This window comes from Solanum lycopersicum, chromosome 11 (genome assembly GCF_036512215.1).
Source record: "Solanum lycopersicum chromosome 11, SLM_r2.1".
Lineage (NCBI taxonomy): Eukaryota > Viridiplantae > Streptophyta > Magnoliopsida > Solanales > Solanaceae > Solanum > Solanum lycopersicum.
In genome coordinates, this window is record NC_090810.1 from 1,491,630 (window position 1) to 1,510,536 (window position 18,907).

At 35.4% G+C, this 18,907-nt stretch overlaps 1 pseudogene; it reads right to left on the reverse strand.

The window, feature by feature from the left end:
- Positions 1-218: 218 nt before the first annotated feature.
- Positions 219-18,853, reverse strand: LOC112940297 (uncharacterized; annotated as a pseudogene).
- Positions 18,854-18,907: the final 54 nt, after the last annotated feature.

Here is an 18,907-nt window from a genome sequence, read left to right on the forward strand (position 1 = left end):
GTTAATTGTTCAATATTACATATGTATTAAATTTACTCTCTTTTTTTTCCGCTATTATATCTTCTTCTGATTTCAACATTTTTTCAATTATCCTCACTTGCAACTTCTAACTCTCTTATCTTTTCATGCTGAATCGTGCAGTTTCCTTAATTTAATTTCCGATTGTGAGCTTCCATCTTTGTAAACTACATGAATTCTACATTAAAGTGATGAATGACTTTCTATATCATAACTTATCAAATTCTTCCATTATGAAATTTATGATTACGAATAAAAAATAAGATCAATGTACTCGTTCATTAATTTAATAGACAAACAAAATGATAATTCAACTTTTCAGTTTGAATCTTTCCACTTATAATAATATATGACGATCAACAAGGACTACACAAAGGCTTCTGAACATTGTGATGGAAATTGGTTGCTCCAAAGGGTCTCTATATTCAAACATGTCTTTCCTAAAAGATGACTGTTTTTGAAATCAGAATGAGTGTCATCACTTGCCTATGGTCCTGTCATCTGAAAATTTTATGCAAAAAAAGAAAAACACAGGTCAGAGTAAGCAATATGGTAACCAGGCTATTATTTCATCACTTTCACAAACCAACTTACCACTTCAAATAGCAAGAGGCAAGGAAACTAGTCACACCATGAAAACAATCGACAGATCGGATTTGTTTATAGGGTCTTGCCTTGACAGAGAGCATGGAGTCATACTGAATGCACTCCTTTATTTTAAAGGTTCATTCAATGAAAGCAAATACAACTTAAATCCCAAAACACTGAAGTTCCCAATGTTAAGAATAAGAAGGTAAACGACAACATGTAGCAGTGCTGTCGGCAGAAGCCAAAGGCTGAAAGGAGTACCAATTGTGTTGGAGATTATATATGATAAAAAGGGAGTGACGGAGAATATCTGAAACACATGATGAGTAGTGTATCATTGTAAAGAGAAGAAATCCGGAACCTTTTTTGACCCGAAGAAGACATCCTAAGCTTTCCCTGCTCACTTTGGATTTAGTTTAAGAGATACAAGGTCACTGCCACAAACCAGCAAAGACTAAACGCCTTGAGCTCAGATAAATGTAGGCAGGCAACATCTTTAGCTGCATCCTTACATCTTTCATTCTCATATATAGCCAATCCTTTACCCTTTCTCTCTCTCCCTCTCACGCCACATCTGATGCAAGCAGATATGAGCGCTACATATTCCAGGTGACATTTTGCATGAAGATACTTGTATCTAGTTTCACATTAGGAACTAAATGAAGCTAACTAACATCTAGTGTACATCTTTTGCATTCAAGGGCCGTGAAGCGTGTTGAGAATCACAAGGTCTCGTGGGCAAAACCCAGTGGAAGCAAAAACACTGGGTGATTTATTTCCATCAGTTCAAGCCTTAGTTGAGACAATTCGCTGCCAAATAATGCAAAAGCAACTCTATTTGCTGCTGTTTCAACAACTATTTTCACAAGAATTATGTCCCTCACATCACCAAAAGAAATGATTAACCGGAAAGAATATGCTGGAGATGAAGGAATTCAAGGAATGCAAGTATGTACTGAATTAAATAAGTGAGTTCGAGCTGCAGAGAATGAAAGACCTTGAGATAGTCAAGGAATACTTGGACAAATTGCTTGGCATTGTTAACAAAATAAGACTACAAGGCACTGAATTTAAAGATTCAAGAATTGTTGAAAATTTTTCTGTTACACCCCCCGAAAGATATGAAGCATGTATAACTAACTACCTAGGAAATACACGAAGATCTGTCCAAGATTACCTTGGCAGAGTTGTTAAATTCTTTTCCGGCACAGGAGCAAAAGAGACTTTGTGAGGCAAGATATTATGGTTGAAGGAGCCTTAGCAGTCAGCCATAAAACTCAAAGCAGGGGTAAAAATTTGAAAAATTACCCACCTTGTGGGCATGGCAGAAAAATGAATCCACCATACAGAAGTTGGAGAAGGCAGACGCCAATGCAGCAAGTACAATCAACTAGGCTATGAAGCAGTGGTTTGCGAAAACAAATTTGAGAACCATGAAGCAAATGCATGTGTGGTCAATGAAAAAAAAAAAGACGACAATCTTTTTGTTGCAACATGTACCTCAAGTAAGATTTCATCAAATTTTTGGTCGATTGATAGCAGTTGCTCTAAATACACGACTTATGACAAGAGTGTGTTTAAAAAATTAAAGCCTACTGAAATATCCAAAGTAAGGATCGGAAACAGTGACCAGATTTTTGTCGAAGGAAAAGGAATGGTTGTCATCAAAACAAGTTCAGGTAACAAGGCAATTTCAGATGTTCTTATGTAGATATTGATCAGAATTTGTTGAGTATTTGTAAGTTGATAGAAATAGGATACAAAGTATCCTTTGAAGATAAACATTTTCATCAATGATGGTGTTGAAAAAAAAAGTTTTAAACATCAAGATGATAGGTAAACATTTCTCATTTGATCCACTGAAAGATGTTCTTTTTTTTTTTGAGAAAAGGTAAGTTGTATTATAAACACAGGAATACTCAGGACATATTCCAGTAATACTTACAATCAGAAACACAAAAGTGTTGCTGTAGAACATGAAAATGATCATAGGCTGGAAAATTAGAAGATGATCTTCCATATGAAAAGCACAAGCAAAATGTGAACCAGCTAATTTTGAAGGATCTTCCAATGTTCCTAAAGAAATTGAAGCAATGGAGGAGTTATCTATGTTTCATGAAAATAAAATGGGTAAGTTTAAATTCAAGATGCAAACGAATCAGGAAGACATGCCAAAAAGATTTAGTAGTCAAGGGTTGCATTCAAGATGATAAGTGAATTTTGTTCAGTACAAGGCCAAATATCAAACTGCACATTTATTCACCAAGTCACTTTCAGTTATCAAGTGAGGAGATCTCACGATAGAAGACCAAAATTTTGCAGCTCCTAAAGCAAGGAGTGTTGAATATTTACTTTAGAATTGCAAAGTTTTTAGTGCAGTAATTTATTAAGATAGACCTAGTCAACTAGTTATCCCTTTTAGTTAGGAGTTGATTTCTATTTGAATTTTGAGTAAAGAGTATTTTCTAGACTTCATGAATTTGGTATTTTCAGCACATCTTTTGCTTATTTATATTTTAGACGTGAGTACTTTTATTAAAAATTGTATCCTTTGACTGCAGTGAAATATATCAATCTTTCAATTTTAGTTCATAAGCTTTCTTGCTTGCTTTTCATCCCTTTAGTATTTTTTTATTCTTTTCCTGATATTTCTTTTTTTTTGGAATCGTCTTTTCCTGATATTTCTTCTTTTTTAAAACCTCATATTGCATCCTAGAGACTTCTTTACCTAAAGATTTACAGATGAACAGTAATTAAAGAACCATCTCCTGCTTGAAAAAAAAAGAAGTCCTCAAGCTGCATTTATTCTGAGATCTTTCAACGAAGTAATGGTCGATAAGAAAAGAGGGAAGTCAAATTTTCATTTATATCAAGTTCCTCTTCCTCTTCTTTTTTTTTTTTTTTTTGGTGGTGGTTGTGGTTGTGGGGGGGGGGGGGGTAAGATACTGGGTAGGTGATCATACCAACTAAGTTTGATTGATCAGTTTGCGCAAGTCCAGTTTCAGATTACACCGTTTGATTATTGCAGATTTTGGTGTTGAGATTGTAAGTGAAGCTTCTTTTTGCAAAAATAAACATCCTAGTAAAGTATTCATGTCACATTGTCTTTAATGATTTCTCATTCACACGACAATCATCCAAATAGAATATTCATTCAAACAATGAAACCACTATAAAAGAAATTTCGAATCTTAACAAAGTAAAATCATGTATAGATAGATCATACTACTAACAGTTCATATTCAATTCAACATTACTCAATACTTATATGTTCTATGTGATTTAAATATCAATTAACATGCTTCCATAAGGACCCAGTGCCAAAACCCACAACTCGTCAAATAAGAATAAAAAGCACAGTCACGGTGAATAAAACTCAGTTTGCACTATCCATTAGCATAATAAGGTACAATGACTGATTTAGTAGGGCACTGGACTTTATATTGGGTACATGGGCTTGTCTAATATGCAAGGATAAATATAAGGTATTAAAAAACTAGATTTTCAGATCCGAAAATCCAAAGTCAGAAATCTAAAATCTGAATATTTTAGAAGTTAAATCCAAAATCAATCGGTATCCGAAAATCCAAACAAATTGAATTTCAGACCTACATGGCAGCATGTATGTATATCACACAAGCCATGAACAGTACTTATACATGATCAAGACAACAGTCATCAACAGATACTTGTTAGCTATATAAACCAATTTAAATAAGAACATAATGACAAGGTCAATCGGGAAAACAACAGCATGTATTCTAACCTGGACAATCTTTTTGCAAATGCTAAAACTCCAGCCCTTCATCACCTCCCTGAAAGTTACGCCTTCTTCCACACAAATGAATGGTGGAGATTGAGCTATCTGATTAAAAGCCTTCAAAACTAACCTCAATATATAATTATATGGCCACATATTCATCTGTTGTGAATCATTTTCTTGTAACCCAAACTGTCATTCCCACAATCAGCTCCAGTCTCTAAAACCACTCCAAATATAACAGAGCCCTTTCCAATGCTGACATTTAACAAATGTCCTACCATATGTAACAAACATAAAATGTTCTCTTCTCATCGCCCATCACCTGATTAGGCAAAGAAGTAAGAAAAACTGTAGAAAATCCGAAGGCCTTATCTTTGGAAGATATTGCTATCACAACATCTGTCAATATGGAGAGAAAAGTGTGTTTTCACCATTGTGTTTACAAAAAACTTCTGGTAAAAGCTTGCTTTCTCATCTTGAAATATGGAGAGCAAACACAAAATTGAGTGCACCGTCTGCCTCATTCCATTGCTTCTGAAACGAAGTCCTTGTCTGGCTTGCCTTCATAGCATTCTATCTAGTCTTTAGCCTGCTGCAGCACACAATTTCTCAATTCTACTTTTCTCCCTCATTGACTGAGACTCATCAAGAACAGTTGCATGGGACAAAGTCACAGCCACCTGATCAGAAACTACTTCCACTATCTCCATCTCGTCATAGCTCAAGACTCAATCATCATTACTTGAAAGAACCAATCCTAATCGTAGGCATAATTTTCTTGGTACAGAGCTCAAACTTGCGATTGATGTTATTGAAATCTTTATCTCTATGACTATGATTCATGGATTACTTTTGCATTGTAATATCGTAGGGGTTTGGTCATAGATCCCGAAGATTTTTCACTTTATTGCAATTTACGAAGATGGAGTTATGTTTGGTTATACTTTTTACAAAGGACATATTAGAGCACTTTTTTTGTGAAATTTATGAAGACAAGAGTTGGAAAATAGGTTTGGATCACTATTCCAAATTTGGAATCCAACTCTAAGTTGGATTTGGAAATTTATAACCAAACATTGGTTTTGAAAAAAATGAAATTATTCCGAAAAAAGTGATGATTCTCGTGAAAAATTAATATCCACATTTTTTATATAGGAATATGAAAAAGGAACATCAAAAACCAGCAACATCAAACATGGACACATCATCACAAATAAATGAGAGATCCAAAATCAAAGCAACCTAGCACATCTAAAACAAAACATGAATATTTAAAAAAAGAGTACACTCTAATGAGAGTATTGAGCTAAATTTTGAAACTAGACTACTGTGGTAAATTGGTGCTTAGCATTTCAGATCATTCCAGACAGAGATCAGTTATACAGATGTTGAAAATAACAATGTGACATTCTGTAACAAGGGACAGAACTAAACTGAAAAAGATATTTTGTTGTCACCTTGCAATGACTACTTTTGACATAGACAGGAGTTCGAATTGCAATTAAACTTTGTTTTGCAATGATCACATAGTGCGAAAATGAGGCCATGATAGCCCCATTTCATCTCTTAAAAAATGAAAAGACGAACTTATTAGAATGGAAGAAAAGAACTAAGCAATATTAACAAAAACTATGATTACTAATAATAAAATTACTCAAGGAGCATGGAGATAGAAGCAGTAAACTGATTACTGAAGCTACTTCCGAAGAGAATAGAAATATATTGGCATTACAATAGAAATATCAACACAAGTGCCGGAGTAACTCTACACCATTGTTAACTACAGCATCCAGCAGACAAAAATTAAAGGAACAACTACAAACAAAAAAGTGCCTTACTTTGCTAGGCAGTGTTACAGTCCCCTGTTATGGATCTAGTAATGGAACGCTGCAAGACTTAATCTGTTGTTTTCTTCCTACAGCTTATGGCGCTGGTTCGTTAGAGAACCTGCAATCTGTTGGATTAAAGTACTCAAAAAATGGAACAATTTTCTGCTTAGATTTCATAGGATAAACATAGAGTTCAAATACAATATTTATAAGATAACTACCCCTAGAAACTAGGACATTACTTCCTAACATTACTGGAATGAGAAACTGCTAACAACAATAAAGACTTACTACTACTAAAATGAGCTACAAGCAAATAGCTACTACTGTAAACTGTTGGGAGACTAAGGAGTTATAACAGGCAGCCTCCACCTTATCACCATCCTCAGCTTTAAGTATAGGAAGACTGCTACGGAACTCATCAAGACCTTTAAAAAACCCAACTACATCAACAGTATCACCCTCTCCTTCTCCTGCTTCATTTTCTTGGCCCATCTGAATTATAGGCTCTTCAACCTCATTACTGAACTACACATTCAAATTTACATTCCTAAGTGTTTTGCAACCCAACAAGGTGCCTTATTGCCTTACTTACGACACCTCTGTTACTTGACTCACTGTTACAGCATGGGTATTTCTACGCCACCTTGAATTACTAAACCATATTGCAAATTGACATCATTATTCCCTTCAACAGTTTTTTCCTTAATCAGCTTGCTGTTTCTTGGCATTTTTACTTGGGGTTTTTTTCCTTGCACACTTCCGCTTCCCATTCTTTGCTTTCTTCCTCTCTTTATTCCGATTCCAATCCACATTTGACTCCTCATCTGACTGTGATGCCTCAACCAACGCATCATCATCAATACATATTATGGGAGAAAAATGCTTTCGTCCACCCCCACTTTTCGATCCACCAGCATTATGCGAACTACCAAGATTATTCACATTACTCTGTCCTCCAACAGACTGATTGTTCACATTACTCCCTCCATGCCACTCAAATAGCGGACAGGTAAACATGGGCGAAAACGGAGACCAGCTCGAAGCGTTACCTATATTTCTATTAAAATCCTCCAAGGATAATCCAAAAGGCATAAATCCCCAATTACAAAAGTTATTTATTTTTCCATCAATAATTGGAGGAGGAGACGCAATTGGTACAGCTTGAAAACCCTTCTTACAATTTGGACACCTTAAAGTACAATGAGTATACTCCACTGAGTACTCATACATAAAGAGACAATAAGGACATGCAGTCCAGAAACTGGGTATACTCTTACCTGATGCATCTACATTCCCTTCTTTCTCCTTCACATTGTCACCAGTACTTGCAGACTTATTTGCATTGTTCCCAACCACATTCTCATTTCTCTCCAGGGGCTGTTGATTCCCATGTTGCTCTGCACAAACCACTGCTTCTCGCCCTTGTGTCGAGCTCACCCCGGTACCAAATGGTGGGTTTTCTCTATTAAAGCTTCTCTTAGAGGTTAACAGCTGTGGCTGGTTCAAAGAAAAGGATGAGGTAGGTTGTTCATCTGTGTTTGAAAATGAAATGGGAGTCACGGGTTGTGTCTTTTGTTTCAGAAATGTTTCAGGTTGTTGCAGTTGCTGCTCAATGGGCAAGCTTTCCATAGAGGTCATAGTTTCTTGTTCATGAGTCAGAAATGTCACTGGCATAGACATTCCAGCTTGTGGGTTTCTACTGAAGCTTACTCCAGCAGCATGTGGCCCTTGATCTTGAGTAAACAAATTCACAAACATTAGGTCTGCATTCGGACTGGGCATTGAAGGATAAACACTCTGATGCACAGGGATAGATGTAGAAGCAACAACTTGGTAAGGGTTACGGAGGAGACCCAGCTCCTTATCATACATACTTTTTCTCAAGGGGTCAGAAAGAACTGTGAATGCATCAATGACAAGATGGAAAGCCTGACCAGTAAATGGAAAAGTGTTGGTCTGAGGATTCAGAAGAAACTTAAGCCGGCGATACTGTTCGGCGATGAAATCGGCATTTTGGGTTTGGTTAGAAGGGATTTGGAGGATAGAGTAGTAGTCAAAGTGATGATTGTTAATAAGTCTGTCGCCGGCACTCAAAGTATCAACGATGCTGAGTATTTGGTTGGTAACATGTACATATGTCGGGTCGGATTCAAGGGCCCGGGTCGCGAATGACTTGCTACCAACTAGGTCACGATTTGATAAGAGATTTTCAGCGATTGATAGAAAACGGAAAGCTTTTGATCGATTGATTGGAGGGTCACTGTTGATGAAGAAAGGATGTTCCATTTTAGGGCTTTAGAAGAGAATGAAGAAGAAGGACGAAGGAAGAAAGGTGGAGAAAATGAAGAGGAAAAAGGAGAAAGGCGGAGAAAATGAAGAGGAAGAAGGAGAAGGGTGGAGAAAATGAGGAGGAAGAAGGAAGAAAGGCGGTGAAAATGAGGAGGAAAAAGGAAGAAAGGTGGAGAAAGATAAAGAGGAAGAAAGGCGGAGAAAATGAAGAAGAAGAAAGGTGGAATAAATGAGAGGAAGAAGGAAGGAGAGCGGAATAAATGAGAGGAAGGAAGAATGGCGAAATAAATGAGAGGAAGTGTGTTCCTCCAAAATGAAATAGAAAGCCACGTGTTGTTTGCAGATTTTGGGGATGTCATATTGCAAATTTGCAATCAATTCACTAACCTTTTCGAGTTTTTCCTTTTTTAACTAGTCCTATATACGCATCTCGCGCACATCCCTCGTATAAATAAGAATAATAGATTTTTTAAAATAACATAAATAATATTTAGAAGATGTGTTTGTGTACAATATAAGAATCGAATCAGGGCCTAAAATACCCTTAAACTATTGAATTTGGTATAAAAATACAATTCATTAACCTTTTGACTCAAAATGCCTTAAATGTCAATCTATTGGCTCTAAACTACCCTTATTTTAAGGGCACACTTCAAAAACAAAATTAAGAAATTCATTTATTACGTGGCACGTTTCTACTAGCTATTATTAAAATTAACCTAATTAATTAATCTCAATTCAGGATACGGATCCACCCAATAACCCATACCTGCCCCCGCCTAAAGGTGGTACCCTATCTTCATCTTCTTCATTTTTCCTTTTTTTCAAGTGTATTCTCTTCAATCTTGACTTTTCTCTCTTCTTGAGTTTTAACAACCATGTCTTCTTCTTGAAATGCAACAACAAGATTTGGGTAAAAAAGGTACCCGATCAAATCCAAATCTAGCGCCCAAATTTTCCTTACCTCACACAAATGAGTAAAGATTTAATAGTTGTAACCATAATTGATTCCAAGTTCCTAAATTTAAGCTTTACTGGACACCGGCAAAGATGGTGTTTTTCCAGTAAAGTCTGCTTATCATACGTTGAGTACTTTGGACCAGCAAATACTACAGTGGCCCAGGAGATATATTTGGAAGGCCAATGTTCCCACAATAGAGTTGAGCTTTTCCTGGTTAGTGGAAAGAGAAGCTTGCCTAACACGAGAATGTGAGGAGAAGCGTATTCCAATTGAACTCTACATGTCCTTTTTGTGGTTTAGAAAGAGAGTCCAATGGCCATCTGTTTCTTCATTGTTTTGTCACTAGCCTTCTGTGCCAACTTTATCTTTACATTGTGGAACTCTAATAGTGTATGCCTTCCAACACAAGAGATCTGCTAAGGAGTTGGAATTGCAACAGGGTGTAGTCAGACAACAGAAATGATGGGGATTGGTTTCTGCTTGTATATGGTGGACAGAAAGAAATTTAAGAATTTTTGAAGGAAGAAGTAGCTCTTTACAGAATTTAAAGATGAACTGCTTTCCTCTTTTTCATTTTTGGTCTATGACGGTTAGGATTTCATTGTTGGATCTGCTATCCTTTCTCTCTGTACTTATGGTTTTGGCACTATTCTAGTGCTTTTTTCTTTAATACTCAAGTGACCATTCTCAAAAACAAAACAAAACATAAGGTAAAAAAAAATAGGATTTCCGGACACAAATCCAAAATCTAATATGTATTTCGAAAATCCAAAGAACTCAGATTTTGGTTTGGCTCAAACTATGTCCAGTCCTACTCGATACCTATATGGCAGCATGTATGTATACCACACAAGCCATGAACATTGCTTCTTATACATAATCAAGAGCTCTAATCATCTATAGATACTTGATAGCTAGATAAACCAATTTAAATGAGAACATAATAGCAAGAACGAAGGGATACTAACCTGGACAAGCTTTTTGCACATGGTGAAACTCAAGCCCGTCCATCACATCCTTGAAGTTGTGCCTTCTTCCACCAAAGTGAATGGTGGAGATTGAGGTATCTGATTGAGAGCCTTCAAGACTAACCTCAATAATAAATTTTATGGTCACATATTCAGCTGTCGTCCATGGTCTTCTTGCTCCCCAAACTGACATTCCCACCATCAGCTCCAATATCTAAAACCACTTCAAATATAACAGAGCCCTTTCTGATGCTGACATTGACTAAATGTCTTCCCATATGTGAACCTAAAATGTTCTCTTCTCATCACCCATCACCTGATTAGGCAAAAGAGTGTAGAAAATCCAAAGCCCTTATAGATGCACAACCACTTAACAAAACAGAAGTCTCCCTGCCCAGTAAATGCAACTAAAGGGCCTCATCTCTACCAGAAACCTTCCATCATTTTTGGCAGAGATCTCCATCTGCATCAATCATTAATGTGTGAAGAGAACAGTGCTTGTTTTCACTTTTCACCTTTGTGTAAACACAATCTTCTGGTCAAAGCTTGCTTTCTCATCCCTGAAATATGGAGAGCAAACCCAAAATTGAGTGCATCGATCGCCTCAATACATTGTTCATCACCTTCTGAAACGAAGTCCTTGTCTGTCTTGCCTTCATAGATTCGATTTTGTCTTTAGACTGCTGCAGCACACAATTTCTCATATTTCTAGTTTCGGCTCATTGTCTGGAACTCTTCAAGAACAGTGGCATAGGACAAAACCCCAGAACTTTGGGATGATCCAGAACTCCCCATTATCCAATATAAACCTAGATCCATTGTTTTATCTTTCTCCACTTAAATACTATGATTCATGGATTAGTTTTCAATTAATATAATTTAATAGGCATTTGGCCATTGGTTCAAATATTTTTCACTTTATTTGGAATTTATAAAGTTAAGAGTTGAAGATGGTTATGTTCGGTTATACTTTTTGCAAAGGAGAGAATATAGCACTATTTTGGAATTTATGAAGATGGAGTTGGAAAATAGATTTGAAGCACTTGTCCAGATTTGGGAATCAACTATTCCCTATTCCAAAGGACATTGTCATAAAGATCAATCAACTCAGGAGGTCTTTCCTATGGAATGGAAATAAAGAGCACAAAAGTTACCACCTAGTTAAGTGGGATACTCTTACTCTTAGCAGGAAACAAGGGAGGGGTTGGGAATAAAAAAGCTCAATCATCCAACCAATTGTCTCCTTCAAAAATAGTTGTGAAGATTCTGCATTGAAGATCAGTCGCACTGGAAAAGAGTCATCACAATGAAGTATCGACTACAAAGCCATTGGATTACTGAGGAGGCTCTTGGAACTTTTGGATGCAGTGTGTGGAAGACTATTAGAAGATTATGGCCTAATTCAAAGGCAACATCTCACTAGAGGTGGGAAATGGTAGGAAAATTGATTTTTGGAATGAACATTGTATTGGGGATGAAAGCCTGCAATCACTCTTCCCAGACCTGTTTATGCTCACCACTCAAAACAAGGTCACAATCTCACAGCTATGGAGCCGTCAAGGTTGGAATCTCATATTCAGGAAAGCTTTCAATGATTGGGAAATCGAGAGGGTCGTCAATCTTTTTCAGATCCTCAATGCCTTCCCAGGCACCTTTACTGAATCTGATAAGCCTATTTGGAGATGGCAAAGCAAAGGTGTGTTTACAGTAAAGTCATGGTACTGCAGATACAATATTGGCCAAACACAGGTCAGGAACTGGCCATGGAAGTTAACATGGAAGAAAAAAATACCATTGAAGACTCATGTTTTGCTTGGTTAGTGTGCAAAAGGGCCTGCTTAACACATGAAGTGCTTCAAAAGAAAGGCAGACAATTATGCTCAAGATGCTTTGTGTGTGATGAAGATGCAGAAGTTAATAGTCATTTATTCCTTCATTGCAAAGTAGCTACAAGCTTGTGGAACATGTTTCTTGGTCTTCTTGGTGTATGTTGGGTAATTCCAAAGTCCATTAAGGACTTGCTCTACAGCTGGAAGATGATAAGAAGAAGGGAGTCTAATGAAATTGGTGGGAATTAATCTCAGCCTGCATCTGGTGGTCCCTATGGAAAGAAAGGAATGGAAGATGCTTTGTGGATAAGAAAAACAACATCCAGAAAATTAGAATGAACTGTCTTAGTCTTTTGTACTTTTGGTGTAAACAAGATATGATGGGGGATATAAAACTTTTTGCTGACTTTATAGGTGAGTTGTAATCTCCCATAGGGTAGTTTGATATGCTCTGGCGAGATTTGTAAGTGACCTATGCTCATCATTTCTTTGATGATGAGCCTTTTCTGAATACACAGTTACCTTTATCTCCCAAAAAAAAAAACTCCAAGTTGGAGTTGGAAATTTTAATTGTTAATAATAGTGATACAAATTTCGTAATAATTAACGAAAAATACAAATATAATGCATGTATGTGTTTATGTAAAAGTGAAAGACTTTTCTACCTTTCAATCTGTTAAGAAATTCCACATCGAAAAAGGGATGGGAATTTGGTATTCTCATATGACTTGGACAAACTTCCATTCATTAGCTAGTTTTTGGGTTGAGTTAGGCCCAAGATCCATCTTTACATGGTATCAGAGCCAAGCACATTCCAATTCTTTGTTCACCAATGTTGGGCCTCCATATTATAGTGTCCACACTCCATATAACGAGGTTTGGGCGTGCAGGAAAGTGTTAAGAATTCATACATCATTAAAGGAATGGAAATTTGGTATCCTTTTATGGATTTGGACAAACCTCTCCTCGTGAGCTAGCTAGCTTTAGGGGTTGAGTTAAGCCTAAGATCCATATTTACACAATCAAATGTTATTTGTATGATACATTTGTTGAAGCAAGTATTAGAACATACTGAAAGAAGAACCACTAAACCAGATCGAACTCTTAAATATAATCACTTATTAATTAGAAATTTATAATTCTCTTTTTAAATTCTTATATTGTACACAAAACATCTGTTAAATATTATTTATTTTTAAAAGTCTACTCTTATTAATTACGAGGGGATCGTGCATATATTTAGACTAGTTAAAAAGAAGAAGAAAACTGAAAAAGGTTAATGAATTGATTCCAAATGTGCAATATTGCATCCTTAAAATCTGCAAATAACACATGACTTTATTTTATCTCCAAAGAACAAATGTCATTAGATCACGATTTTTTAAGAGTTTTTTGGAGGTTAATAGCCAATGTATCGGCTTGTTAGGGGGTCATTGATGAAGTAGGGATAAACCATTAGGGTTTTAGGAGAGATATGAAGGGAAAAAGGAAGAAAGGCAAAATGAGTAAGAAGAAGTATGTTCCTCTATAATAAAATAGAAGTCACATGTTAGCATTTTTTTCTTTTTGAGAAAAAAAATTACAAACATGTGTTCCACTAAAATAACTAAAAGTAATGTGTTGTTTGCAGATATTTTTTTCGAGAACAACCAAACTACAAACAACACATGACTTCTATTTTATTATATCCGAGGAACACACTTCCCCTCATTCATTCTGTCTTTCTTCCTTTTACCTCTTCAAATTCTCTCCTTAAACCCTAATGGATTATCCCTACTTTATCAATGCCCCCAACCAACAAACCGATCAAAAGCGATACATTGGCTATTAACCGCTGAAAAGGTCTTGAACAGATCCTGATCTAGTCACATTTGTTCCTCTGAAATAAAATAGAAGTCATGTGTTAGTTGCATATTTTGAGGATGCAATATTGCAAATTTGGAATCAATTAACTAACTTTTTTGATGTTTTACTTTTTTTTCAAACTAGTATTAATGTATGTGCATCACGTGCTTCCCTCATATATTAATAAGAATAAAATTTTAAAAATAAAATACCTAACATTTACAAGATGTATTTGTGTACAATATAATAACTAAAAAAGAGAATCATAAATTTCAAACGGATATATTATCATTTTTAAAAGTTAGATTTGCTTTAGTGAAACTTCTTTCGGTATGTTCTTATACTTGCTTCAACAAAAACATCTTAGAAATAGCATTTGATGAACGGTTTACATAAGCACTTAAATGCATGCGTTATGTGTATTTCATGTTAATCATTACAATTTGTATTACTATATTATTAACAGATTAAATAAATATTAGCATTACGAAGACGCATTGTCATACAAAATTGTATAGTAGATTAAGATATAGTATAGTTATTCTTTTAAGCAATTTACCACTACAAAATCGTATTGTAATTCATTATTGGCTTATTTTGGCATTAATAAATTGACATCAATGAACTGATATCACCTCACAAATGTGTTAATTTATTTGTAACTAGTCGTTAAGGAATTGTTATGCCACCAAACTAAGAAAGACTTGTCAAAATTAGTGGAAACAATTACTAATGCCTACACTAGGGTAGGTTGTTAATATCACACTCCTTGGAATGCAATCCTAGCCTAGACCCTATTAACGCGGGTTGCTTTGTGCACCATGCTGCTCATTTTTATAATTGTATTTTTAAAAGTCCTAAACATAAAGTTGCCTTGCATTATAAGTACAATTTTATTCAACTTGTAATTATTTCTTAAAAGGTAAAATCTTGTTCGCTTTTATATTTCTAAATATTGAAATTTTCTATAATTTCAACTAATGAAGGATTTATTACATAAAATTTACTTAATTTAAAATTTTGAATATTAGAAAATAATTAAATGACTATCTTGTCAAGAGTGAATTCTATTTTAAAAGGGTAAAGATGTGAACAAACATTTTGCTATAGGGATTCATACTTCAAATATTTAGTAATACTTAATTTTGAATTTTCAGTTTATCTTTAAGAAATGATTCAACTCTAACCATTTTCTTTTTCTCTTAATCTATGTGTCTAGTCGAACAACATCACATAAACTGAAACAAAAGACATAGTTTAGATTTAACTAAAAAGAGTGAACAACAAAAACACTCAATTAAACTGAAACAACTAAGAGGGTGTTATGTTTCTATATTTTCTTTTCTCGATTATACAATTTAAAAACAAGAAGCAGAAGAAGGAACTCAGCTCAACATATTAATGCCAACTGATGCTACACTCTTTAATTTAGTTTATCGTACCGTGAGTTGATAATTGGATGATTATTAAGTTCGATAAAGAAAGGATTGCTATAAGTTAACAAATTATAATTGATTTTAAAGCCCTAAATGTTAGGACTTCTAATATAGTTCAAATAAAGAAAGATTTAAAAAGCAAAATTTTAGTCAAGTTTGAACTACTAAATATTAGAAGTTTTTACCTCTAACATAAGTAAAAATTTAACAGCTATACCTATAATTAATTTCGAGTTCCTAAATATAAGCTTTACTAGATATCTGGCAAAGATGGTGTTTTTTCAGTAAAGTCTGCTTATAATACATTGTGTAATTTGGATCAGCAAATACCACATGGGCCCTAGAAATATATTTGGGAAGTTAAGATCCCCACAAAAGTATTGTGCTTTTCGTGGTTAGTGGCAAGAAAGACTTGCCTGACACGAGAGAATCTAAGGGAAGGGGATTCCAATTATGCTCTAGATGTCCTTTTTGTGTTTTAGAAACAGAATCCAATAGCCATCTGTTTCTTCATTGTTTTGTCACTAGTCTTCTGTGTCTTAACATTGTGGGACTCCAATGGTGTATGACTTCAAACACCAGTGACCTGCTCAAGGAGTTGGAATTGCAACGCGTGTAGTTGGACAGAAGAAATGGTGGAGACTGGTTCCTGCTTGTATATGGTGGACATGGAAAGAAAGAAATGTAAGAATGTTTGAAGGAAGAAGTAGCTCTTAACAGAATTTAAAGATGACGTGCTTTCTTATTTTTCATTTTTGGTGTAATGTTTTGAAGAGGAGGCAGGTATCATTAGCATATCTGGTAGGTGCTCAATAACTGTTAGGATTTCTAGTTGGATCTGATGTCCTTTCACTGTATTTAAGGTTTTGGCACTATCCTAGTGCGTCCCTCTTTAATACTCACAAACAAATACAGAAGAATATAAGGTATAAATAGATGGATTACCGTTGACAAATCCAAAATCTAAATATTATAGAAATTAAATCCAAAATCCAATCCGTATACCGAAAATCCAAACCAAATATCCAAAGAACTCAGATTTGGGTTTGGCTCAAACTCTGCCCAGCCCTACTCAATACCTGCACGCAGACCTACCTGGCAGCATGTATGTATGTATATCACACGAGCCATGAATATTACTTCTTATACATAATCAAGAGCTCTAATTATCTATCAATACTTGTTAGCTACGTAACCAATTTAAATGAGAACATAATAGCAATAAGAATTGGGATAACTAACCTGGACAAGCTTTTTGCACATGCTGAAACGCACGCCCTCCATCACTCCCTAGTATTTATGCCTTCTTCCACAAAGTGAATGGTGGAGATTGAGCTATATGATTGAGAGGCTTCAAGCCTAAACTCAAAATTAAATTCTATGGTCACGTATTACGCTGTCGTCGATGGTTTTCTTGTTCCCCGAACCGTCATTCCCACCATCAGCTCCAGTCTCTAAAACAACTCCAAATATAACAGAGCCCTTTAAAATGCTGACATTTAACAACAGACCTACCATAAGTGCCAATACCTTAAATGTTCTCTTCTCAATGCCCATCACCTGATTAGGCAAAGAAGTAAGAACATCTATAGAAAATCCAAAGCCCTTATAGATGCACAACCATTTAACAAAAAAAGAAGTCTACCTGCCCTGTAAATGCAACTAAGGGCCTCATTTCTACTGGAAACCTTCTATCATCTTTAGCAGGTATACCAATGATCTTCTGGTCAAAGCTTGCTGCTTTCTCATCTTGAAATATGGAGAGCAAACCCAAAATTGAGTGCATCGCCCGCCTCATTCAATTATTCATCACCTTCTGAAACAACGTCCCTGTCTGGCTTTCCTTCATAGCATTCTATTTAGTCTTTAGCCTGCTGCAGCACAAGAACTATTAATGTGCGAAGAGAACAGTGCCTGTTTTCATTTTTCACCCTTGGGTTAACAATAATCTTCTGGTCAGAGCTTGCTTTCTCATCCCTGAAATATGGAGAGCAAACCCAAAATTGAGTGCATCACCTTCTGAAACGAAGTCCATGTCTGGCTTAATTTCATAGCATTCTATTTGCCTGCTGCAGCACACACTTTTTCATTTCTAGTTTCTCCCTCATTGTCTGGAACTCTTCAAGAATAGTGGCATGGGACAAAACTACAGACACCAGATCAGGAACTATTTCCACTATTTCCATCTCATCATAGCTCAAGAATCTATCATCAGCACTTCAAAGATCCAATCCTAATCGTAACTTATAGAACTTTGGGATGATCCGAAACTCCTCGTATCCAATAAAAACCCACATCAATTGCTTTATCTTTCTCCACTTAAATACTAGGCTTAATTTGCTTGGTATAGGACTCAAACCCGCGACCGGTGTGATTCAAATATTTATATATGACTATGATTCAATTACTATAATTTAATAGGCTTGGCCATAGGTTCGAATATTTTCACTTTATTTCAAATTTATGAAGTTAATGAGCTGAAGATGGTTATGTTTGGTGATACATTTTACAAAAGAGAGAAGAGAGAACTATTTTGGAATTAATGAAGATGGAGTTGGAAAATAGGTTTGTAGCACTTCTCCAGACTTGAAAACCAACTCCAAGTTGGATTTGGAAATTTTTTAACCGAACACTTACTTGGAAATGAAGAGAAATCATTCTGAATACAAGTGATGATTCTCATGAAAAAAATAGTATCTACATTTTGGATGAGAAAAATGAACAATGTGCAGCACATATGTAACAGCTAAAGAAGGTTATCATTTAGGAATATGAAAAAGAAACATCAAAAACCAGCAATATCAAATACGGACACATCATGGCAAAATACTTGGGAGATCCCAAAACAAAGCAACCAATTACATATAAAGCAAAACATCTTCAGGACTTTATTACTCATTCATTCTGGCTTAGATAGTTTGTATAGTCAGCTAGAGATTTTTTGTAAGCTCAAATGCCTCACTTTATAATTTTTGCATCTTCTTAATGCCATTATTAATACAACTTCATCAATAAAAAAAACATGAATATTTAAAAAAAGAGTGCACTCAAATGAGAGTATTAAGCTATTGAAGCTTAGCATTTCAGAGCAATCCTAACTGAAAGATTATTTTTACAGATGTTGAAAATATTGATTTGACATGCTGTAACAAGGGACAGAACAAAAGTGAAAAAAAGATATTTTGTTGTTACCATGCAATGACTAATTTTCTTATCTGAAGCGACAAGTTGAGGATCTTCATGGTTAGAAGTATTTATTACAGTGGGATAATAACTATCGTTAACCAATAAGATCCTCAACTTGTAACTCCAGATAAGCAAAAATAAGAATAGCACTTAGGCACAATCAGTTGCCTGCCGAAACAGACTACTACTTAC